Here is a 25948-nt window from a genome sequence, read left to right on the forward strand (position 1 = left end):
TACCCATGTCAACAGCTGAAAGCACCTACAATGGGCATGTAAACATCAGAACTGGAACATGGAGCAATGGAAGAAGGCAAGACAGCAAAGGCAGCGTGATGCTTTGTGCAATATTCTTCTGTGTCCTGCCATCCATGTGGATGTTAGTTGCCAAACTACAGTAAACATAATTGCTGACCAAGTACACTCCTTCATGGAGTGCAAGGTGGCCTCTTTCAGCAAGATAATGTGCCCTAACATACTGCAAACAAGATTCAGGAAAGGTTTGGGAATACAATAAGTTTGAGGTGTTGACTTGATCTTTAAATTCTCCAGATCTCAATCCAATGAAGCAGCTGCTGTGTGTGCTGGAAAGACAGGTCCGATCCATGGAGGCCTCACCTCTCAACTTACAGGACTTAAAGTGATATTAAAAACAATTAAAAACAATAATAAACATGTTATACTTACCTGCTCTGTGCAGTGGTTTTGCACAGAGCACCCCCAATCCTCCTCTTCTTGGGACCCTCGCCGGTTCCAGCTGCTGTCTCAAGCAATGAGGTGGGAGAGTCCCAGGAGAGCAGCTGCTTTCATGCACATCACTGGATGATAATGGCCCAGGTAAGCATTGGGGGATGGAGGGGGGTGCTGCTGCACACTGCTGCAAGCAGAAGGTTTGTTACCTTCATCCATAGAATGCATGAAGGTAAAAATACCTTGAGCCTTTACAACCACGTTATTTATAATTAACAGTTTTTATTGTTTTTCACAAATATATGCAAACATCATATCTGAAAGAGAAACAAGAGAAAAAAGCACATCGATGGTAGAAATCTGCACAGAACATATAATGTCGCAGAATAACAGTGGGGAGGCCGTTTAACCGTACATTTTGAGCAGGTTGAGAAGAGATAAAGATATCCCATGGGTGCCACACTACCTCTAACACAGCAATCGAACAGGCATGTAGAGCGGTCAAGTATTCCATCTGTCTTACATCAGAAATAATTTTAAACAAGGAGGTAGGAGGATAACCAACACATAGGAATGCTTCTTCTAGATGCAGTCAGAACATGTGCGGAGAGTTTTCTTACAACCACTTTAAAGAATCTGCTACTGATGCTTGCTGCCGGATACCACAACATACTGTACCTTCAGAGGTCTAGAGGAGTCCAAATTTCAATGAATCAAGGCTGTTTTGGTGGCAAGAGGGGAGCTACTCAATATTAGGTGAGTGGTCATAAAGTCATGGCTGATCGAGATATGTGTAAAAGTGTGGCGCTATACTAAAGCATAATCTCCCACATACCTTGTGCTGTATGCACACAAACATATATGCTTTTTCCATATAATCATGTTCAACACACAGGTAATATAAATAAAATAATTGAATAATGAAAAAAAAACAAGCAAATGAATATTTATCACCATTCTTCAATGATGAATACAGAAATATAACATTCATCTTCATAAACTTCACATTCAATTCCACTTTAACCCATGATCACTTTACTGGAAATCAGTTTCTTATTGTTCACCTCTATTGTTACATCAGCGACATTTAAAATATGCTTTCACCTTATCTGTGGGGCTTATAGACTGACAGGTCCAAAGGTGCTTTTCCCACCAGAGGTTGAAATCCTTTACTAATTATCCTTATGCATTGTGTAAGTGAGCTCAAAAACAAACGTCGTTCCGATTGTGCTTTCCATTTAAATCAGTTAATTTAAAAAAATTCTTACTCATAGCAAGCAGTAATTATGCTTTATAATGTAAAACATTCACTGCTGCTATTCCCAGTAAGGAGTCACAGTTGCTCACCACTCTCCGCCACCTCTCCAGAACGTTCACCACTATTCACTCCTAGTACACTTCTTGTCAGCTACATCATGATGTCAATAGTGTTAATAAATTCATATATCACCATACAGATGTGTCACATAATAAAATTAATTCATGAAGAAAAAAAAAAAATATATATATATATATATATATACAGTATATATATTGCACTCATATAAAGTAGTAAAATACAAGCATAACAGATGGACCAGAAAGTAACGCGCTGACATGCTCTCCACCTGCCGGACATGACATCACCACGGCACCCACTGGCATGTTTCACCCCTCCCACTGGAGGATGCTCCTCCCACCGAAGATGCCCAGTGGGAGAGGTGAAATGCGTCAGTTGCAAGCCGTCGTGTTGTTACATCCATCCAGTGGAGTGCACGCCGGAACTTTACTTCTTTACTGCTTGGATTTTACTACTTTATATGAGTGCAACTTTATTGTTTGCTGTTTTTACTAGTAAATGGAATCACAGTATGTGGCCCCCTTCCTTTACTTTTTTCATGTGAGCATCCATTGTCTATGACAGCTGAAATGGGATATCCTGCTAAATGACAAGCACAACTTAGCTGAGGAGGAAAACAAGACCCAGCAGAGTTGTGAATTCTACCCAACTAAAGTGATTTAGACTCTTGTTTAGTTATAAGAGTCCACTAAAGTCGGTGAGTGTGTGGGATCACAGCATGGTAATTGCACTCATTTTGTGAAGAACAGCACACTGGCACATTATAAAAGACTTCACTTCTGCACCAGTCTTATGATATTGCATATATTTATTTGGTTGTATGTTTTGATGATTTATTGCAATTTATGATGGGGAATTATGGCAGCGCTCATCGGCCCACGTGTATATAACTTTCTGTTACAATATTTGTGAATCACTCCAACTTTTATTGTGCAGAAACCGTCACCAACATACCAATATCCACGCAAAGCAACCTTAACTTTGGGACTTTCACGGTACCACAACCATATATATATATATATATATATATATATATATATATATATAAAAAACATATTTAATTTTATTGATATAAACGTTATTACATTATTAATTTAAAAAAAATCAGAAATTGCTCATCATATACAACAAATGTAGCTGTTATCTCATACAGACATGAGATTTTTAACTTGATGAGTTGGATTACAGTATTGATAGCTTATTACTTACCCTAACTCATTTCACAGGTCAGGGCATGCATCATCAGGAAAATACAAAGTAACAGAAGATCACTAATTATAAAACCATATATTAGCACCCTTAAATTGGATGTTAACATGCTAAATCCATTTGTCTGGTTTGTAACAATTATACCTAATATAGATGAGACTGCTAATCATAAAAACAATGGGGTAATACAACCAATGGCTGGCAGCCCTATGGAGAGAGTAGATCCACAAGAACCTCAAGTGTTCAATTGGGTTAAGGAAAAATGGATCAGATTTAATATTGCTTTAAAAAAAATATATATACATACAGTATATATATTCATGTTTCCTGATTTCCCAACTACACCCCTACTCCCACTCCCACGGTCTTAAATGTTGGGAATACAACAGCATGTACTATAATGTACTATATACAGTATTCTGTGATAATATCACTTGACCAGTAGATGGCACTATACACTAAAGGTTACTAGTTGTGTATATCTGAAAACTTGTTTGTTCCTCTCTTCTCTATCATTCTCTTCAGGAAGTAATGTGTCTGTAACATGTCTGATGCAATGTGCTCTCTATGTTTGTAACTTAAGCCACACAAGTAAAGTCTGAATTCTGTCATCACTACCAGTGTCTTCTATAACACATAACCAACAGGTTATGGGCCCAGCTCCAGACACTGAAAAAAAAAAGGAAAACTACAAGCAAGTAAGTGCTGCATTTACAATCCTACCAATTCACTGAAAGATGGCAAGTGCTTCAGATATGAAGTTTACAATAGCAAAGCTCAACAATGCCAACTACCAGCTGTGGAAGTTTAAGCTTGAAATGCTGTCATCCAAAGATGACTTGTGGCAGGTACTAGATACACACAGACCCAATGACAACCCGGAAGAATGGGACAGAAAAAACAGACAAGCAAAAGCAGTCATAAGCCTGTTAGTGGAGGACGATCAACTCATTCATATAAGGAAAGAAAGCACAGCTAAAAGGTATGTGGACTGCATTACAAAAGCTGCATGAACGTGCAAACCTAAACAGTAAACTATATCTGCTACGCAAACTGTATAAGATGAGGCTGGAAAAAGGGCAGGAAATGGGTGAACATGTAAATGCCATACTAGAAATTGTGGACCAGCTGGGTGCAATAGGTGAAGAATTAAAAAGCAACCATGTTGTGGCGCTACTTCTGTGCAGCCTTCCAGAATCATACAGTGCCCTTATAAATGCTCTAGAAACTAGACCGGAAACTGAATTGACGCTAGAATATGTTAAGGGAAATTAATTGATGAATACAGCAGAAGAAAGGAAAATTTGCATAGTGAAGAGAACGAGAGACCAGAGGCAGTTCTGAAGGTGCATGAAGGCATAAGACAAAGCAAAGAAACCAGGGTATGTTTTCGCTGCAAAAAGGCCGGTCACCTGAAAAAGAACTGTTCAATCTGGAAAGCTGAGCAGCGAAAGCGGGAGCTACCCACAAGAGAAAGAGCTAAAGCAGTCATGAAAGAAAATGAAAGTGCATCATGGAGTGGTACTTTTAAAGTGACTCAGAATAGTACCTCACATGGATGGTACATTGATTCAGGGGCAACAAGTCACGTGACAAGCGACGAGACATTCTTCACAGAAATTGATTTTAGTGTAAAAGATAAAGTCTTCCTAGCAAATGGGAAAAGTATTACAGCAGAAGGTAAAGGTCAAGGATTTCTGAACTGCAAAACGCCATCAGGGGGCAAGCAGAGCATCCTTGTAAAGAATGTTCTATATGTTCCAAGCCTAGAAGGAAGCCTCCTATCAGTTAAAACCCTTGCAAGCAATAGACTCACTGTCCAGTTCAGAGGTGATGAATGCACAATTCAAAATGGAAAGCAAATTTTAGCAAGAGGAAGATTAAATGAACATCTGTACAAACTCATCACTGAAAGTGAGAAGGCTAATGCGGCAACTCATAACCCACATGACAAGTGCATCCACCTGTGGCATAGAAGATTGGGGCATCGAAACCCAGAAGCTATAAAGGACTTTGCAAAGAGAGGTCTATCAGAAGACATGACTATATTGCCTTGCCACACACTCAGCAAGTGCACGTGTTGCATCAAAGCATAGGCCACCCGAACCCCTCTTCCACAGACCAGTCAGAGTAAAACCATTAAACCCATGGAACTGATACACAGTGATGTGTGCGGACCAATGAAAACCATCACACCTGGCGGGAACAGATATTTACTGACTTTCATCGATGATTATTCCCGGTACACAATAACGTATCTAATGAAGCACAAAAGTGAGACATTAGAAAAACTTCAAGAGTTTGTAGCTATGACAAGCAACAAGTTTCAAAGGAAACCTGGAATAATACGCACTGACAATGGAGGGGAATATATGAATAAAGAGATGGAATCATACCTAAAGAAACAAGGTATTATACACCAGACAACTGTACCATACACTCCTGAGCAAAACGGCCTAGCGGAAAGAAAGAATCGCACTCTTGTAGAAATGACAAGATGTATGATTACGGACACTGGCTTACCTAACAAATACTGGGGAGAAGCAATAATGACTGCAACATACCTACAAAACAGGCTCCCATCAAAATATATTGAGAGTACACCATATGAAATGTGGAATGGATCAAAACCTAACGTAGGACACATCAGAGTATTTGGCTGTAAAGCATATGCCCACATTCCAAGTCAGAAACGCTCCAAGTTGGAGAACAAAGCCATAGAAGGCATTCTGGTTGGCTACAGTGAGCAGAGTAAGGGATATAGAATCCTTTGTCCAAAGACCAACAAGGTCACTGTAAGCCGCAGTGTTTATTTTGATGAAAGTGAAGCACCAGATAATACAATTCTTGAAAAATGTGGAGAGGATTTACACACTGAATCCGCAAGAGACACTGATTTATGCGAAGCAGGACAAGAGCCAGAACAAGAAGTGGAACTTACAATTAATGATCCAATAGAACCCACTGAACAACAAGAAATCAGAAGATCTTCTCGAATGACAAAAGGGATACCACCCCGCAGGTTATCATACGCTGCTAAAACACATCAAACACAGGAGCCAACATCCTGGGAAGACATAGAAACTTTGCCGAGAAGGGAAGCCGATCAGTGGAGAAAAGCAGCTGAAGAAGAAATAAAATCACTTCAAGAAAATAAAACTTAGTCACTAACAGAACTCCCTCCTGGTCGCAAAACCATCGGAAACAAGTGACTGTTGCACTCTCTTCAACTGAAGCGGAATACATAGCAGCAGCACATGCATGTCAAGAATCCATTTGGATTCTTCAACTTCTACTAGACATGGGACTGAATATGTCACAACCCACACCCATCTTTGAAGACAATCAGGGATGCATAAAGCTTACGCACTCTGAGAAGATTAACCCAAGAACCAAGCACATTGATGTAAGATATCATCTGCTCAGAGACATGCAAGAACAAGGGGTTATCGACATCCAGTACTGCCCATCAGAGGAGATGACTGCAGACGCACTCACCAAACCTTTGCCAAGGGAACGTCATTGTTTTCTACAAAAGAGACTAAATGTCATATAATTATGCACATGCCGTTGAGAAGGGGTGTTGGGAATACAACAACATGTACTATAATGTACTATATACAGTATTCTGTGGTAATATCACTTGACCAGTAGATGGCACTGTACACTAAAGGTTACTAGTTGTGTATATCTGAAAACTTGTTTGTTCCTCTCATCTCTATCATTCTCTTCAGGAAGTAATGTGTCTGTAACATGTCTGATGCAATGTGCTCTCTATGTTTGTAACTTAAGCCACACAAGTAAAGTCTGAATTCTGTCATCACTACCAGTGTCTTCTATAACACATAACCAACATTCAACACCATCCAACAGGCGCTGCCATGCCCCTTGTTCTGGCATGCAAAGAGCATTGAAAAAATAGCAATTTTTCCTGCACATAATTGGAGCACATGTCACTAAGAAAGAAAATGACTACTTCAGTAAAACATTACAGTACAGATAGGGCAAAATGCCCTCAACCTTTTTGGTTAGAATAATAAAATGTAGGGAATGTTACATAAAACTCACTCCCTGCTATGTATCGCGCCAACCTCAATTTGCAACAAAATTAAAGAAAAACAAATGTAATGAGTTTACACATTCTGAAAGGACTATGATAATTTTTTGTAGCATATTTCCAAGACTTTCCCCCAGCAAATATTGTTTTCAGGTTAAAAATATCATACAGAGGAATAGTCAATGGATGAAAAAAATTACACCCATGAGCAAAAGTGTCTATAGGAAAGCCCGAGTTTGTCTTAAGTGCAGGATGGATCTGGTGGAACCAAACTGTGTATGTCTCTGGTTACAGTGCTAGATTACCAAATAGGCATAGTAGGCACCAGCCTATGGGCCTCATGGTGTATAAGGGCCCCACAACAGCAGAACAAACTAATACTTGTTTGATCTTGAAAGAAAATTATGATTCAAAGAAAAAAAATGAATCAACTCATTGAAACAAAAACTTCACATTAAAGACTCTATAGAGAAAATACTGTATTAATGTAATGTACTCAATAACAGCTTAAACTACATACACCATAGATATCAGGTTTACATTAAAGTTTGTCTCTTAAAAGCTCATCCTCTTTCAGATGTCAGTTTGTAAAAAAAATGTTGTGCAACCTATGTACATATAATGTATAGTAGTGATGGTCATCTCTATCTAACAGCCAACGTGCACACTACTTATTTCAATGTTATTCCACCACAGCGTGTGCACAAGAAACCTGCAGAAACCTGCAGGGGGCCCCGAAGGTTTTGACTGCCTAGGGGTCTCCACCTAAGCCTAATCTGGCACTGTCTGGTTAGATAGTGAGCCAGTCAACAGTAAATAGCTTCAAATGTGCTTGGGACAAGCATAGATCTATACTCAGACAAAAAAGTTAAAATAAAAAAACAAAACAAAAAAAGACCCAAACACACACAAAAAAAAAAGACAAACACCCCCCCCCCCCAAAACACACACACACGGACAGACTGGATGGACAACTCAGTTTTTTTCTGCCATCACATTTCTATGTTTCTGTGTTTTTATATGTTTTAAAACTTGGAAACAACTGTGTTACAGATGATATATGTTCTAGTTGAACAAATGTACAATCAACCATTATCCTGCTGTGATCAGTACATACAGTATGTACGTAATTGCAATACCTGGAAAAGCCTATTGAAAACATCATGGCCTTTTGTTCAGATAAGTGCACAATATGGCTTCCTGATCATTTCAAGTTTTGTAAAACAAGGCCTGGCGCTTTTTACTGTAAAAAATTGTGGCCTTGAATTACACAGGTCTTGAAGTGTATTCAAATAAAAATTCAGCTGAATATTTACTCTTCTAACAAGCAGTTGGCAGAAAAAAAACTGTCTATATGTAATAAAAAATATTGAGCAATTTTGTTCAATAAAGTGTGTTGTAGGAATTAATTAAAACTGAAATGTTTTAATTATCAGGCCAAGTGAAAATCTTAAAGTGGAACTACATTGTACCTGAGCACCACAAACAGAAGTGCTATTTAATTCTTTTTTAAAATTTAATGCAAACTCACACATCCATCCATGCATCAATGTCTCCATGCTTTATTTTGCTAAGTAGTCACTTATAAAACACCCCCTAGCATTTCTAGCCATGGTCATCTTAAGTAAAGGCAGATGAATCATGAAGCATTTACTTCCAGGAATCCATCTTAGCTCAGGCACACAGGCAGGAGGGTATGCTTTGCTGAGAAAACCCCTCCTCCCCTCCTGAAGACTCCTGGGATATATGACATCCTTTGCCTAGGCATGGAAAATAGGAAGTCATTAAAGAAATGTAAACAAAAATGCTTAAAACAAGTAAATACGATATGCTTTCCCACTTATTTACTAATGCTAGCAGCATAAGGATTCAAAATAGTGAATGATGATTGAGAGATTGAAGTTTCGCTTTAAGCTTTCCTACAGAAAACATTCTATTATGTGTTTAAAAGATTATCTAGTATCCAGATTTCTTTTTTTCAGTTGTTTTAGGGTAGTTCTTAATTTGATAGTGTGTTTTAGGTCAATTTTAATGGCCATCTTTCCCAGTTCAGTATATATAGTTTAGCATATATCTTCAATCTAAAATCATTCTTTTTTCCCTCCACATATCCTTGAGACCAAGCTCATAGAATAAATTAGCAAAGACAGTGTTATGCAAGGAAGATGTCCTACCCTCGTTGACAAAAAAAAGTTTATCCAAATATGGGTTTAGATAGTTGTTAAAGTCCCTTAACACCAGAAGGGGAACATCTGGGTAAATAGCCATAAATTGAGTTAAGTGTTATAGGGTATCAGTGGAGAAAGGTGGAGGAATGTACGTAGTGGCTCTTATACAAACCCATCCAATTTGCATAGCAAAAATACATAACGACCATTCTTGGCCACCTGCTCCCTCAAGTAAACAAAAGACACCGTTTGAGAGACCAAGATGCTCACCCCTCTGGAGAAAGTGGAATATGTGGAATAAAATTGATCTGCATATTTGCGAGAGTGGAGCAGATGGATAGAATCAGATTTCATGTAGACAAATCAGGGATGGCTTTAACTTGTTAAAATATGTAAAAATGGCTCTATGTTTAACTTTGTCTCCCAGGCCTCGTACATTTCATGACAAAAGTAGTATGTTTTTAGACTTTGTACTTCATTACCAGAAATGTAGTGGTAAGTGGCCACCATAAACAGTTGTGTCTATAGGTTAGCCAATATACAGGTACCTAGGTCAGGGTTGGCAGGTGAGGCAGTGAAGTATAGAAACACACCTCTGCTCTACGCAGATAGTAATATGGACAAATAAATGTTTGGCTAATAATAGATAAACCCAAATCTATATGGTGATGTATTATTAGCAAAAGTCCCACCTGAAACAAAAAACATGAACTGTATACATTTATCCTAAAAAACAGGTCCAACTGGGCCCAAATATCAGGTCAATACCATAATATGGTAAGACTTTTGGGTCCATGCAGGACTGTCTTGTGGAGGGTAATATGTAGCCCCTAAGGCACGTAGATAGTCACGAGAAAGTGACTCCCAACATTGAAACACTGTGATGAAATAAGGTGAAAGAAAAATTATATATAAAACCTACGCAGCAGGTTATAGTCCTGTAGGAAGTCCTGTAGATGCAACAAATACATTAGGTGCCAGAAAGGATAAGATGGTGACAAATGAGCCAGGTTGCGTTCCTCCTTGTCCAGCCAATTCATGGCCACTGAGGAATTATCAAAGAATTTTGAAGTGCCGTTTGCGATAATTTTAAGCTTAGCAGGATTGAGCATGGCATATTGCACACCCAATTTACGCAGACGTTGCTTGATGTCAAAGAACTTTGCCCATTGGCATTGTACAGAGACAAAGAAATCTGGGAATAAGGATATTTGGGTGTTATCCACTGTAAGATCTATGATCATTCTGGATTTGGTAAGAATGGCATCTCTGTGCTTGTAGCTGAGAAAGCAAAACATGAGCTCCATGGCAAACATTGATAAGAATGTATGCTTCCAAAAATTATCAATAAGCAAGGTTTCAATAAAGGAGACGGTGTTCTTCCTCTCAGCCCATTCAGGAATGCCAACTTCTCAAAAGTTGTTTCGCCGTAGTCTATATTCAAGGTCCTTCACCCTGGCAGCATTGGTAGAGGAGACAGACTGTACATAACGGTTGTCACCCTGTTATGCCTACCACTCATCCTCCAGATTGCTATGTCTGCCTTCCAGGGCTGTGGTACGTTCATGTAGCTTCTGCATGTCTTGCAGCAATAGGCAGAGTTCCACTTTCATACCCTTCATATCCCCAGCCAGATCTACTATAGAAGTATTACAAGTAGTGACAGCAGCCAGAATCATTCTTAGAGTAGGTTGAGGATCCGAGTCAGCTAGTTGAAAGACAGGTGCTATATCTGAATCAACAGGCTGTGTACTCACAATATAACTGGAACTGTCAGTCTCTTCAGTAGGAGGGAGATTGCCTTCCAGACCTCCAGAGCTTATCTCCACTTCATTAGACGTTGATGGAGGTGTAGAGACTGGAGGCTCATTAGTCAAAGTCTTTGCAAACAGTCCCTGGGCTGCCTCCTTTTGCTTTTCTTTGGCCTCTTTCCCTGTTTTGCCATATCCTGGAGGTGTAAGCTACTGCAGCGAGTAGCAGAAGGAGCAGAAAGGATAACCGACACTGCAGAAGAACTGCACGAATGGCGGTGTTGTCTGGAGAATTGTCAGGATCCTTGGTGGAGCTGCTCAGATGCACGACCTTCTACATGCTGTGCTGGCCATGCCCCCAAAATCATTCGTAAGTCCTTGGCTATCCATTTGGTCAATAACATGAATATACACCGTATATATATATATATACAATTACACTATCCTACGTATACAGTAATGAGAAAATATGAAAGCCATTTCTTACCCCTTTCTGAAAATAATACTTTTCTGTCTGACAGGCTGACCCCCTGGCTTTAATACAGATCAGGGAAGTCAGAGTAAAGTCAGAAGACCTAATCTGCATATCTACTTCAAATTCCTCACTTAGGAGACTATTTATAAAAAATGCACCTGTTGGTTGGGAATCCTTGGCAGCTGAATGTACTAAGCAGGAATGTATTACTGGTTAGGGAGCCAATTTGGGGTTGATTTACTAAAGGTAAATATGCGGTGCACTGAAAGTGCAGTTGCTCTAGATCTGAGGGGAACATGCAAGGGAAATAAAATCACATAATTTTTGCTTGCACATCATTGGATGAAAGGAACCAGTAGAGCTTAGTCAATTTCAGGGCTTCCCCTCGCATATAAAGCAACTGCACTTGCAGTGCACAGCATATTTACCTTTAGTAAATCAACTCCTTTGTATGTTACATAACACAAGATTTTTCAGAAGAACACAACTTTTGAGACGTAAAAATAAAGAAGATAATTAGTATACCAAGTGTATGATTATACTGTAAAGATTTCAATCATTTCCGGGTTCTCTATCCAAATTCTGTACCCCTAAGTTTTCAAATGGGACTAATTTCCATTTGTAATGATGACACATTTTATTGAAATGTAAGCATTAATGGCCAATGTAGTAGTTACTCAGCCAAATAATATCAAAAAATGTTTATCTTTGGAAAACAGCTCTAAAATTATGTTTTGAGTTTTATTGGTTCTAGCTCACCATAAAACAATGGAAATATTTATGCAGGACACAAGATGTTATCTGTTGAAAAATGTAAAGTCTTTGCAACAGTGAAAAAGCTGCAGAAAAATTGGGTTTGGGGTGTCAGTGGTACAAAAACACGGTAACCTTACAGAAATATTCATGAATAGTATAGGAAGTTACCTAACCAAAAAAGTTTAATTCTTTGCAAACTGTGAAACAACTATAGAAATACTGGGTTTGGGGTGCCAGTGGTGCTAAAACACCGAAGCCCTATGAAACATTCATTCAGAGAACAGGATGTTAACCAGCCCAAAAATGTCATTTCTGTGCAACTGTGAAACTGCTGAGGGAAAATTGGTTTTGGAGTGTTAGTGGTGCAAAAACACTAACCCTACAGAAATATTTGTGCAAGGTGCAGAATGTTATCTGGCCAACACATTTAATTTCTGTGCAGTGAAATAGCTGAAGGAAAATTGGGTTCGGACTGTTTGTGGTACAAAAACATGGTAACCTATACAGAAATATTCAGGAAGAGCACAGAGTGTTACCTAGCCAAACAAAAAAAGTAATTATTTTTAACTGCAAACCAGCCACATAAAATTAGTGTTTTGGGCCATTAGGGATCTATGGGTTTATATATATACGTATATATTCTACACAACTGTGATGGAAAAACTAGGTTTGGAGTGGCAGTGGTGTTTAAACATTGCAACCCTGGGGGACGGAGTTTAGCTGTGTTCTAGGATGGCCACCAAGAACTGGTGCTGGGCTCCAATTGTGGAGGGAGGACTACAGCAAACTTACAGCAGGGACAGCCACCTCTTTGCTCTACCTGACAATGGGCTACAGTTCCTGCTGACACACTGCCATGTCCTGCAAGAAGAACAATCCAGCAATCCTTGGGAGTACTCCCAAGATGGAGCTGATACACAGCACGGAGCATTGGTCATAACTTTCCAGCTGTCCGGCAATGCATATCCTCTTTCTGATATGGAAGAATTCCCCCTGCTGTGATGACACTCAAGGACAGGGCAAAACAGTCTGCTCCTTCTCTATCTGCTTCTGTCAGCCAAAGAGCTTGAGTTAGCAAAATACACTATGGGGCACACAGCATGATAATAACAACATGATGATAATGATGGGGAACACAGTAATTTTCTAGCTGCTCTGCCTACCAGAGACAACCCAGTCTCTATAGGTCTATCACAATCTTATAAGTTCACCTGTACTAGATCTCACCGGCATAAATGATGTGAAGCACACCGGAGCTCACCTTTATATGCTGGTTAAGACAAAGTCCATGCCAAGTAGGAGGATATGAAGCACCGTAGTGGTGCTTTTTTCTGGAGAATCTGCACTTGGCCAGCACTGCCACTTTTTTCCAGGCAGTTTATTTCTGTCTCGGCTGGTTGCCAATTTATATATATTTCATATATTTGTTTTTTTATGATATATATGTTGTCCTTTGAATACTGATAAAGTCCATCTTCCCCTTATAAGGGTTGTTTTTGGCTTTTAGTATCATCAATTAACCATGTAATGGAACTGAACCAAAGCAGACAGTTTTGAAGTCCATTCTGTGTGGCAACCAAGACTACCCCTATAGATTCAGTGAAGAAATACAGTAAGTGTAGACATGAACACACAGGACAGTGTTATCTGCAAGATTACCAGGTGAAAGCCTGAAACAAGAAAACTAATGCTGGACTGGTAAGTTGCAATATACTAAACATTTGGATTTGAATATAGATACACCTTAATTATTTCACCTTAACAAAGCAATGTTGTAACCACAATTATAGTCATTATGATAAAGATAACATCACTTTTAGCATGCCTTAAATTATATCACAGCTTGATGAATCAATTTAACAGTGTGAAAATTCCCATATTACTTTCCTTAATAATAGTGTGGACCACAGTCAGCTTAGAACCTGGACTTTCTGCAGAACCAGGGGCTCATCTTCTTAAGAGGAAGTTTACTGAAGGAGCCAAATGTGAATCAACTGGCCAACAACCATGCTAATTGTTGCAATCTATAATATCAGTTTGTGTTAACTTACCCCTCTCTGTTATTTACAGTATTGTTAGAGTTTCCTTTTTTTAAGCAGGCTTCTTTTTCTTTATTTTGGACTTGGTGATCCTGCCAACATTAGTCTCCTTTGGAACTTCCAGACCGTAGGACGCTGCAGAACAATTTGACATGCCAAAGTTCCGTATACTGACACATTCAGCTTTATTTAGGTATTTGTGGCCTTGCTTTTTAACACAACCATGGCATTAGGATTGCTTAGCTCCCCTGACATGTGGCTGGCTGCATCATTGAGCACTAATTTGCTCCTGCTGATGTGCTGCCTTGAGAACACAAAACCTGAAGGGCAATTTTGGAACCTGCAGCTTGGTAGACAGAACTATCATCTTAAGAAAAGTATTTTAAAATATTATTCTTAATATTGAAGTAAGTTCAAATTAATTCAAATTATTATTTAATTGTATATTAAGAGAAATTTGCTTTTTTGAATTTGTATCTTAACCTATATGTTATTCATCTTTATTTTACTTTATTTTCTTTTAGTGAATTTCTAAAAACAGTAAAGTGAAAAATGGAGAAAACAAATAAATACAGTTCAATACGTATTTAACTAGGTATTTATTACATTACAATACCAACAACAGAAAAGGTAATGTCAGCCTTTTCAGAGTCAGGACCTGTACAGAGTAATTGAAGTTCTTCCATGCATACAATTGCTATTGCAAACAATTTTGATTGTCGTTTTAAAATAACAAGTCTCTTGATTAGGAGAATCAGTCAGGTGTACATACCCCATGTCTGAGCGCTATTTTGAAATAAAATGCCTCTCTTTCAATCTGATAAGCTCTTTCATACTATGACTGTATAATAGAATGAAATACAAAACTAAAATAGAAAAGTTCTAAAAAAAATAAAATAGGAGGTGTAATTTACCAACATGAGATAAGTAGCCTTTCCTGGGAAAAAAAAAATTATTTGTATCAAATGTATAAAATTACCACTTTTTGGTAGTAATCTCTCTAGTATTCTATTTTTTGGGGGTGGGTAGTTTAAAAACTGAAGTTTTATATACTTTTTAATAAAAATTCTGAATTATATGACATTTAATAAAAATAAATAATTTTTATAAAAACTTTGTTTTACATAACCTGTAAGCTCGCTTGCATAACACTGAATTTGCTGAGTATTCTAGGTTTTTAATGAAAGGATGAATGCTGCCTAAACTCTTTCTATATTTAAAGTTGACTTTATACCAATGCTTTGTGGTAATATATTGTGGCAATGTGTTGTAAATAGCATATTACAGCAACACGCATTAACGCATGGTACAATGAGGTGCCTTGCTTTTTGTTCTTAGATTTAGATATATTTTAACATGTAAAATAAACTATTAGCGCGTAGCCTACCCTGACATTTAACCCAACCCTAAAAATGAACCCTTATTCAGAACACTAAAACCAAATGTATCAGTTGAAGTGAATGTTTACTTAATTTCAAACCTTTAACAGTAAGACATGTCTAAGAGCACTTTTTTACTGGGAACTTGGCCAGTTTCCTTTCCATTAACAAAGAGAAGGCCTCAGTGGTCAACTAGGGCAATGTTATTTGAAGGGATGGCAGTTGATGGAGCATAGCTATGACATCAGGGAAAGTCAAGAACCAGCAACAAAGTGAAGCTATATAAGTGAAGGGTAAAGAACCAGATACTCACCTAGTAAATTGATAATTTTTATACAGTATATGAAAACAAAATGTTAAAAGCCCCAACATCTCATCTTAAACTTCAATCACATGACTGGCAGCATTTGAATTGTTCTCTATTCAGGACTGTATTGTGGAAGCATACATCTTGCAATACTCACGGTACATCATGGTAATGTGGACACATCATATTGTCTATGAAAAGCATCCATCAAAGGCTCCTTTACTTATACAGCACTGAATGCATGATGTCATGACACAAGGAGAGGCTACCAGACTAGACACCATGGATAGTAAGTAGATTTAAGTAAATAGGGTATTTTTTCAATAAAAAGAAGCAAAAAATATGAAGGAGCAGATAACAGAGTGGGAAACAAGTTTTTTTTTCAAGAGCGCAACTTTAATGTACTGTAATCCATATTGCTAAATGAAAAACAATATATAAACCCCAAAATGTTATGTATTGTTTTTTACAAGAGAAGATAAAGTTTGTTTCACTAAACATATATTCACAGTGTATAAATGGAAAATAAATAGATAATCATACATAAAATTACAAAACAATAAAAATAAGTGTGTAGAAAAAGTTCATATAGAACATCCCATTCACAAAGTGCCGACAAGTGAGGAATCATTCCTTCCTAGTGTCATGAAGTGCTACCACTCAACACCAACACCCACGGTTATGATGGGGTACATGCTAACCAGCTGCCTGTGGCCACCTTGCAAGAGTGGTCTTAAAGCACTTATGCAGTGTACTCAGACATTATGGTCATACTCCAAATAGCCTCGATAGTAACCAGGGATATCACCAGTTGGATACACGTTGCCCAATTAAAAGCATAATGACACATACAGTATAAGGCAAGAGAAAAAGAGCCGCTTCATAGTGTAAAAAAGTTTAAAAGTTTAATTAAATTAGGAAATGCACTTGCATAAAATCTGAAAACATGCACATGTACGTCATAATCGTTGAGCCAGCATAGACATCCACTTCCTGGAACACGATGACGTCAGTACGATGCTCCATTTGATTTGTTTCTCCATCAAAAGACGTCTTCTGGGGCAAACAGACTAAATATGTAGTGGCTAAATTCGGGTTTTCCCTTTGTCTTTACCTGGTGATCCTATAAAAGCACACATCCTGTCTCTATGAGTCTACACTAATTTCCTCACTGTATTTATGGAGGGTCTTCAAGCATGTATGCCTTTGGCTGCCTTGTTAACAAAAGAAAGATACGAATGCTTGTGCTTTCTTTTAAACTCACAGGAAGTGATATGGATACCACATTTCTGGCAAGACCAACAGATATTTGGTGCACACTCTGTAAACCAATGCAGGCATCACATTTTAGGACTTGTAAGCTGCAATGTGTTATGCATTATGTATATATAATGTTTTTAGGTTTAGATACATTTAATCCTAAAGGATCATAATTGCATTGCTGAGTTAGAAACAATTGTTTCCAAAATCTCACACAACTGAAATTTTGTATTATATTCCATGTTTTTCCAAATAGTTTTATGATGCGCATCACATGTCACACACAGTTTAATGCATTTCCATTGATTTCAGAGTAAAAGACATTAGGGATAAAATACTAAAAACATTTAAATATGTGAATCCAGTTGTAAAAGTGCATTTAATAAAATGTACAATTTTATAGACCTAACTATAATTAAAGCTGAACTCCAGGCCCAAGCACTTTAATTTAAGCTCCTCACTAGTAACAAAGGAGAATCAACTTTGTGTACCAAATACCTTTGCAAACCTAATTATTACCTAGGAAAAGTAGAAGTGGCATCGTTACTGTGCCTAATATAGCCTGTGTAAAGAACAGAACTGTAGAAGGAATCTAGTAGGTCCCACCCACTACTGGCATCAAGTTTGGGTGGAAGACAGCACTAGCAACTAGGCTGTCTAGCGGCAGATTATTGTGTGGAGGGTATAGAGGGAATTGCTTCCAAAGGGTTATATCCCAATTGTAGGTGGTAGGTGATAGACTCCATTGGGGTCTAAGACTGCTACTTTTCTGATAATGACAATGGGGCCATTACCAAAAATAACACTTAGGTGCTTGGAGAGGAGTGCCCTGTGTCCAGAAAATTGTGTGACTTGATGATTCCCTCAAATGAAGTGATAAGGAGGAAACTTTAGGGACATGGCTAATCAGCGTGAAGGAAGTAACACCAGTCCATGAATCGACAGGGTGGTGAGATACCACATGCATTACTGTGATGGTGGAGGTCTGACGTCTAGCAAATTGGGACTGTGATAAGAGATCTTTCTTTTTATGTTTGTGAGTGAGTTTTTAATGGGAATGAACAAGCAATACATTTGTTAAATGGGATTACGCTATGTGTGTTGCTTTGTTCCCTTATCTTGAGCTTTTAGAGTTTGAAAGTACTGCTGTGGGGAAGGAAGATTTTGGATGGATCCACCTAAATGGATGATCGAATAAAAGTGCTATTTGCCTATCAGTAATATGACAGGCATTTGCTTGCTGTGAGTGTTGTATCCTGAGGGGATGGGAATCACTGAGCACAAAGGGTGATCGATCTGCTAGTCTGATTAAAGGTGGAGGAGTGAAGCTGTGAGCTATCTACCCAGAGGAAAACATCTCACTGACTGTTTGGGATTTGTTGCACTTTTCATCCTCAACTGCTGGAAAATCATGAACTTTTAAAAGTGTGGAGAGCTGCTGTGATTAATGGTATATTAATTGCTATTCATGGTGATTTTTATAGTTGTTTATTAAAGATAAAAGAATGTACTGAATGTACTGCATGTCAGATTTGATACTTTAATGGCTTGCTAAAATTTTATTGTATACATGAGATGTGCACAAATAGGAGAAAAAAGAATTAAAATTTAACAGGACTTCAGCCAAAGGATTATTTTCTTAATATGATACAATTTGATTAGTTGTTATAGGCAACTGTGCCGCTTTAACATTCATCAACTCTACTCCATTTTTCATAAATCAATTAGTCTTGGGTTTGCGCTATTGGTTATCAATGTTGAGTATTTAGGCTGCATTGTACTTTGCCATTTGACTGTTCCATTACGTGTGTTGGACAAGGCGTACCTATTGTGTATAAGTATTTCACTGATACAGACTGTCAGCCACGGTAAAGCATCCTGCATACAAAATCTGTTCCTCTCAAGGAGTCACACAGTTCTTCCGGAGAAAAATAGAGAGAGGTGAGGTCAGTTAATTATATCTTAATGTATAGAGCTGCAAGGCATAAGGATGTGAAAAAGAATAAATTACCTTTACAGTCAGTATCTCTGGCATGGCAGGTCAATAAATGACCTTAACTGCCTGCACAAAGTATTACTTCATTTAACTTATGATGTTTACATAGTACAGTATATTATATTTAGCCAGTGGTATAGATTCAGTGTGGATTGTCCTTTAGTTCATTAAAGAGGATCTACTACCAGTTACAAAAACAACTCCATAGAGGTGACTTGGCAAATGTGCCTTAAAAGAAAACTTGTACTTGCTTGTTAGTTCAGCTCCTACACTGCTGATACTTCCCTTCCCCATACTTCCTCAATGGTTCTGGGTTGGTTCAGGTCAGGGTTTAAAGTGGTTTTAAAGCCTAAAGATTTTTTACCTTCATGCATTCCATGCATGAAGGTAAAAACCATTCAGTTTGCAGCTTCGCCTTCAACCACCCCCCTATGCTCACTTGAGTCCAATTCCAATTCAGAGATTTGCATGAGAGCAGAAGCTATCCCAGGTCTCTGCATCCTCATGGGCTGAGACACAGCAGCGGTACCCATTGGCTGGATGTCAATCACAGTCAGTGAGGTTGGAGTTAGGGCACGGCCAAGCCATGCGGCTCAGGAGGGATCACGCATGAGTGCCCCCAGAGCAAGAAGCTTGCTCTAAGCACCCTCAAAAGAGAGGAGGGGCCTGGAGAGTCGTCAGGGGACCAGATAAGAGAAGGATCAGTGCTGCTCTGTGCACAACCATTGCAGAGAGCAGGTAAGTTTACCATACTTATAACATACATGTTTCTTTAAAAAAAATCAAAACCCTTACAATCAGTTTAAAGCCCAGTTGACTGTCTGTGATTATTACTGTAATGTAGATTACATATACAATAATAAACCCGATGGTCTTGTAGCATGCTAGAGAGCCAGAACATTGCTCAGAGTGCAGAGGTCCATGTCTTCAGTGGCCCATAACACCCCCTACTCAGTACTCCGGTCAGTAATGCTGATCATAGAGCATGCATGCGGCTGATTGAAGCACTGGATGAGGGATGTGTTGGACCACTGGAGATCCAAGCTGCTGTTCTTCAGTGTGTTGTCAGCACAAGGTATTTTAGCCCTTCTTCAGCATATAAAGATAAAAAATGATGGTCATATTTATTACTGAATATCTTGCCTGACTGCATTACAAAAATAAATACAAAAGCTTCAACTGGACTTTAAAGTGGTTGTAAACCTCAGACATAAAAAATTAAACAATGCACATCCCTTTTTAGTGTGGACCCAATTAAGAGTACTAAGTGTAATTTCTGTCTGATGCTTCCTTCATCTGCTATCAGCATGAATCAACTCTGACAAGTTTTCTTGACACCAAGAGAAAAAGGTGACAAGGAAAGGAGCTCCAGCACACAGTCTGTTCCTGTGTGAAGGGAGGGGGGGTCCCCTTCCCTCCAATCAGCTCTCAGAATTTTCCTCCTGAGCTTTGCAGTGTGCAACTTCAGCTCCCTGCCCCTTGCTTCTGGAAGCTCAGATAAGCTTTAAAAATGTTGCACTCTGAACAGATGTAGAGAAGACAAAATTGAAGATAAATTTATATAGGAGGGTTTGTTTCATCTTTGTGTATCATCCAAGGCCAGTCACTTCACCATTCACTTCACTATTCCCCTTTGTTACAGTGTCCACACATGACAATTGGTTGCTCAGTCATTGATCATTAATGGCTGTATCAATGGAAGCTGGTTGGTGTTCACAGGTGGATAATCGCAGCGGCCACTATTTATGAGGATCCCTTCAGAAGTGGGTAAGCCCTATGAGTTGGGTAAGGAGCTACCAAGTACTGAAGAAGTTTCACCTGGGACTATACAGAGCGTTTATCTGACACAAGTGGTAGGTGTGCTATTTCCCTCTGCATTTGTGGTGCTTTAGCATTTATCAGGCTGGCTGTTTTAAAGCTAATTTTATTGTAACTCACTATAGTTTTTGCTTGGTTGTTTGCTATGTTCTAAGAACAATGTATCCCCCTGGGAAGGGGCGAGCCAGCCTCGAGTTCATAGAGAATTTTGACATTATGCTGTTTCTTCATTGAAGTGATGAATATAGCACACAATCTACCTACCAGTTTATGTGTACATATTTGATTCAATTGAGAATCCAGTCTTTAGGTTCCCCCTTTTGCTTTTGACCTCCAATAGTTTCTTCTGTTTTTCCCTTCCATATGGGTCTTTTCCGGTAAAAGAATTGAATATAAATCATATGCTCATAATTGATGGAATATAATTTGTGTTGATAATCTGTAATAATGTCCATTATTATATAGAGACGTTCATCTCTAGCTTCTGATGAAATGGATTAATTCCATGAAACGCGTCGAGCTTTGCAGAATTTAAGAGCTTTGCAGAATTCAATTTGAGATGGAATGTAATTGACTGTGATTTTAAACATGAGGTCAATGGATATGTTGTGTTTTTATTGAATTTTGTACAAATAAACTGTGTTGTTTTAAATAAGATAGAAATAGATTTTTTTTGTGCCTATAAAATTCCAACATGTCAAATGTTGAGTTGAGTTGTGCTTTAATAAAAATGTGGCACAGGTTTGGATCATTCATATTTAATTCTATCACACTGTAGTTTTCAGAAAAACAGCAACCCTTTCTGTTCAAAATAGTTTATGTTGTCCTTTTAGTTACAATGATCACTCAAGTGTAAAAATTCAAAATATAAGACATTTCACATAGTCATTTCACCTTATTGAGGCATAGGTGGGCATTGAAAAAAAATTACACTCCTATAGGTAAACAAGAGCTAAAAAAACAGCAACTCCAACTCCTATCGTGGGTAGACACCACACCTCAATTCATGCAGCTGAGTGTCATGCTGGCTTTATGTTATTTGCACTAGTTGTCAGATTTAATGGTCTTTTTGAAGTTTGGGATTTATTTTGTGAATTCTGACTGCTATTCTAATTATAAAAGCAGACTGTCGTCTGATTTCTGTTAGATCTCTCTCTGACACATGTCTTAGTCTTTGCCTGCTCATATGACCCTGTCTGATTTCTCTCGGCTTGAATCTACCTGAACTCAGTCTGATTGTGTATCTACAGTTTTTATATATTATATAAAATATTATATAAAATATATATACTATTTGTAGCTTTACCTCAGGTGGTTGTCAACTGCCAAGATTTGGGCAGCAGGACTATTTCACTGGGAAATGTAATCCGCTTTGTGGAACCTCTTTAAAGCAGGCAATCTTTAGACTCTCCACCTTGTGGGAGATTATTTGCACCATTGGCCACAGTATACACAAACCTGTGACATACTTTGAAAGGTAAATGCACTTTACAAAGTATTTTACCCCTTAATAAATGAGGTGATGCTCTGATTTTTTTTTAGCATCCAATCAAAAATGTATCTTTTAAATCTTCCTTGCACATGATTAGGTATTATATCTAGAGATGAGCGAATAATTCAAAAATTTGATTCGGCTGATTCGCCGAATTTGCGGAAGAAATTCGATTCGATGTGAATTTATTCGCTGCGAATTTAACTTATTAAAAGGGTTTCTAGGCTTCAGAGAGCCTTTATATTAGTGCAGAACACTGTACCTTTAATTTAAATGCCCTTGGAGTCTGCTGGGGAAGAGAAATAATACTGTCAGTCAGTATGACATGCAGATGAGTGCCGTCGATCTTAGAATCACCGCACACTTCACTCATTTGGGCAGTCACGGGGCACGAAGAAGAAGAAGAAGAAGAAGAAGAAGTCACGGGCAGTCACGGGGCACGACGACGAAGAAGAAGAAGAATGAAGAAGAAGAAGAAGAAGAATGAAAAAGAAGAAGAAGAAGAATGAAAAGAAGAAGAAGAAGAATGAAAAGAAGAATGAAAATAAGAATGAAAAGAATGAAAAGAAGAATGAAAAGAATGAAAAGAAGAAGAAGAAGAATGAAAAGAAGAAGAAGAAGAAGAATGAAAAGAAGAATGAAAAGAAGAAGAAGAAGAATGAAAAGAAGAAGAATGAAAAGAAGAAGAAGAATGAAAAGAAGAAGAAGAATGAAAAGAAGAATGAGAAGAAGAATGAAAAGAAGAATGAAAAGAAGAAGAAGAAGAATGAAAAGAAGAAGAAGAAGAAGAATGAAAAGAAGAATGAAAAGAAGAAGAAGAAGAATGAAAAGAAGAAGAATGAAAAGAAGAATGAAAAGAAGAAGAATGAGACGAAGAATGAAAAGAAGAAGAAGAAGAATGAAAAGAAGAAGAAGAATGAAAAGAAGAATGAGACGAAGAATGAAAAGAAGAAGAAGAAGAATGAAAAGAAGAAGAAGAAGAATGAAAAGAAGAATGAAAAGAAGAAGAATGAAAAGAAGAATGAGAAGAATGAAAAGAAGAATGAAAATAATAAGAAGAAGAATGAAAAGAAGAAGAAGAAGAATGAAAAGAAGAATGAGAAGAAGAATGAAAAGAAGAAGAAGAAGAATGAAAAGAAGAATGAAAAGAAGAAGAAGAAGAATGAAAAGAAGAATGAGAAGAAGAATGAAAAGAAGAAGAATGAAAAGAAGAATGAAAAGAAGAAGAAGAATGAAAAGAAGAAGAAAAATGAAAAGAAGAATGAAAAGAAGAAGAAGAAGAATGAAAAGAAGAAGAAGAAGTATGAAAAGAAGAAGAAGAAGAAGAATGAAAAGAAGAATGAGAAGAAGAATGAAAAGAAGAATGAAAAGAAGAATGAGAAGAATGAAAAGAAGAATGAAAAGAAGAAGAAGAATGAAAAGAAGAAGAAAAATGAAAAGAAGAATGAAAAGAAGAAGAATGAAAAGAAGAAGAAGTATGAAAAGAAGAAGAAGAATGAAAAGAAGAAGAAGAAGAATGAAAAGAAGAATGAGAAGAAGAATGAAAAGAAGAAGAAGAATGAAAAGAAGAATGAAAAGAAGAAGAAGAATGAAAAGAAGAAGAAAAATGAAAAGAAGAATGAAAAGAAGAAGAAGAAGAATGAAAAGAAGAAGAAGAAGTATGAAAAGAAGAAGAAGAAGAAGAATGAAAAGAAGAATGAGAAGAAGAATGAAAAGAAGAATGAAAAGAAGAATGAGAAGAATGAAAAGAAGAATGAAAAGAAGAAGAAGAATGAAAAGAAGAAGAAAAATGAAAAGAAGAATGAAAAGCAGAAGAATGAAAAGAAGAAGAAGAAGTATGAAAAGAAGAAGAAGAAGAAGAATGAAAAGAAGAAGAAGAAGTATGAAAAGAAGAAGAAGAAGAAGAAGAAGAAGAATGAAAAGAAGAATGAGAAGAAGAATGAAAAGAAGAATGAAAAGAAGAATGAGAAGAATGAAAAGAAGAATGAAAAGAAGAAGAATGAAAAGAAGAAGAAGAAGAATGAAAAGAAGAATGAAAAGAAGAAGAAGAAGAATGAAAAGAAGAAGAATGAAAAGAAGAATGAGAAGAAGAATGAAAAGAAGAATGAAAAGAAGAATGAGAAGAATGAAAAGAAGAAGAAGAAGAATGAAAAGAAGAAGAAGAAGAATGAAAAGAAGAAGAATGAAAAGAAGAATGAAAAGAAGAAGAAGAATGAAAAGAAGAATGAAAAGAAGAAGAAGAAGAATGAAAAGAAGAATGAGAAGAAGAATGAAAAGAAGAAGAAGAAGAAGAATGAAAAGAAGAAGAAGAAGAATGAAAAGAAGAAGAAGAAGAATGAAAAGAAGAATGAAAAGAAGAATGAAAAGAAGAAGAATGAAAAGAAGAAGAAGAAGAATGAAAAGAAGAAGAATGAAAAGAAGAATGAAAAGAAGAAGAATGAAAAGAAGAAGAAGAAGAATGAAAAGAAGAATGAGAAGAAGAATGAAAAGAAGAATGAAAAGAAGAAGAAAAAGAATGAAAAGAAGAAGAAGAAGAATGAAAAGAAGAAGAATGAAAAGAAGAAGAAGAATGAGAAGAAGAATGAAAAGAAGAAGAAGAAGAATGAAAAGAAGAAGAAGAAGAATGAAAAGAAGAAGAAGAAGAATGAAAAGAAGAAGAAGAATGAAAAGAAGAATGAGAAGAAGAATGAAAAGAAGAAGAAGAAGAATGAAAAGAAGAATGAAAAGAAGAAGAAGAATGAAAAGAAGAAGAAGAAGAAGAAGAAGAATGAAAAGAAGAATGAAAAGAAGAATGAGAAGAATGAAAAGAAGAATGAGAAGAAGAATGAAAAGAAGAATGAAAAGAAGAATGAGAAGAATGAAAAGAAGAATGAAAAGAAGAAGAAGAATGAAAAGAAGAAGAAAAATGAAAAGAAGAATGAAAAGAAGAAGAATGAAAAGAAGAAGAAGAAGTATGAAAAGAAGAAGAAGAAGAAGAATGAAAAGAAGAAGAAGAAGAATGAAAAGAAGAATGAGAAGAAGAATGAAAAGAAGAAGAAGAATGAAAAGAAGAATGAAAAGAAGAATGAAAAGAAGAAGAAGAATGAAAAGAAGAAGAAAAATGAAAAGAAGAATGAAAAGAAGAAGAAGAAGAATGAAAAGAAGAAGAAGAAGTATGAAAAGAAGAAGAAGAAGAAGAATGAAAAGAAGAATGAGAAGAAGAATGAAAAGAAGAATGAAAAGAAGAATGAGAAGAATGAAAAGAAGAATGAAAAGAAGAAGAAGAATGAAAAGAAGAAGAAAAATGAAAAGAAGAATGAAAAGAAGAAGAATGAAAAGAAGAAGAAGAAGTATGAAAAGAAGAAGAAGAAGAAGAATGAAAAGAAGAAGAAGAAGAATGAAAAGAAGAAGAAGAAGAAGAAGAAGAATGAAAAGAAGAATGAGAAGAAGAATGAAAAGAAGAATGAAAA

The sequence above is a fragment of the Staurois parvus genome, unplaced genomic scaffold (genome assembly GCF_062004578.1).
Source record: "Staurois parvus isolate SC_StPar_1 unplaced genomic scaffold, SC_StPar_1.0 ptg000988l, whole genome shotgun sequence".
Classification (NCBI taxonomy): domain Eukaryota; kingdom Metazoa; phylum Chordata; class Amphibia; order Anura; family Ranidae; genus Staurois; species Staurois parvus.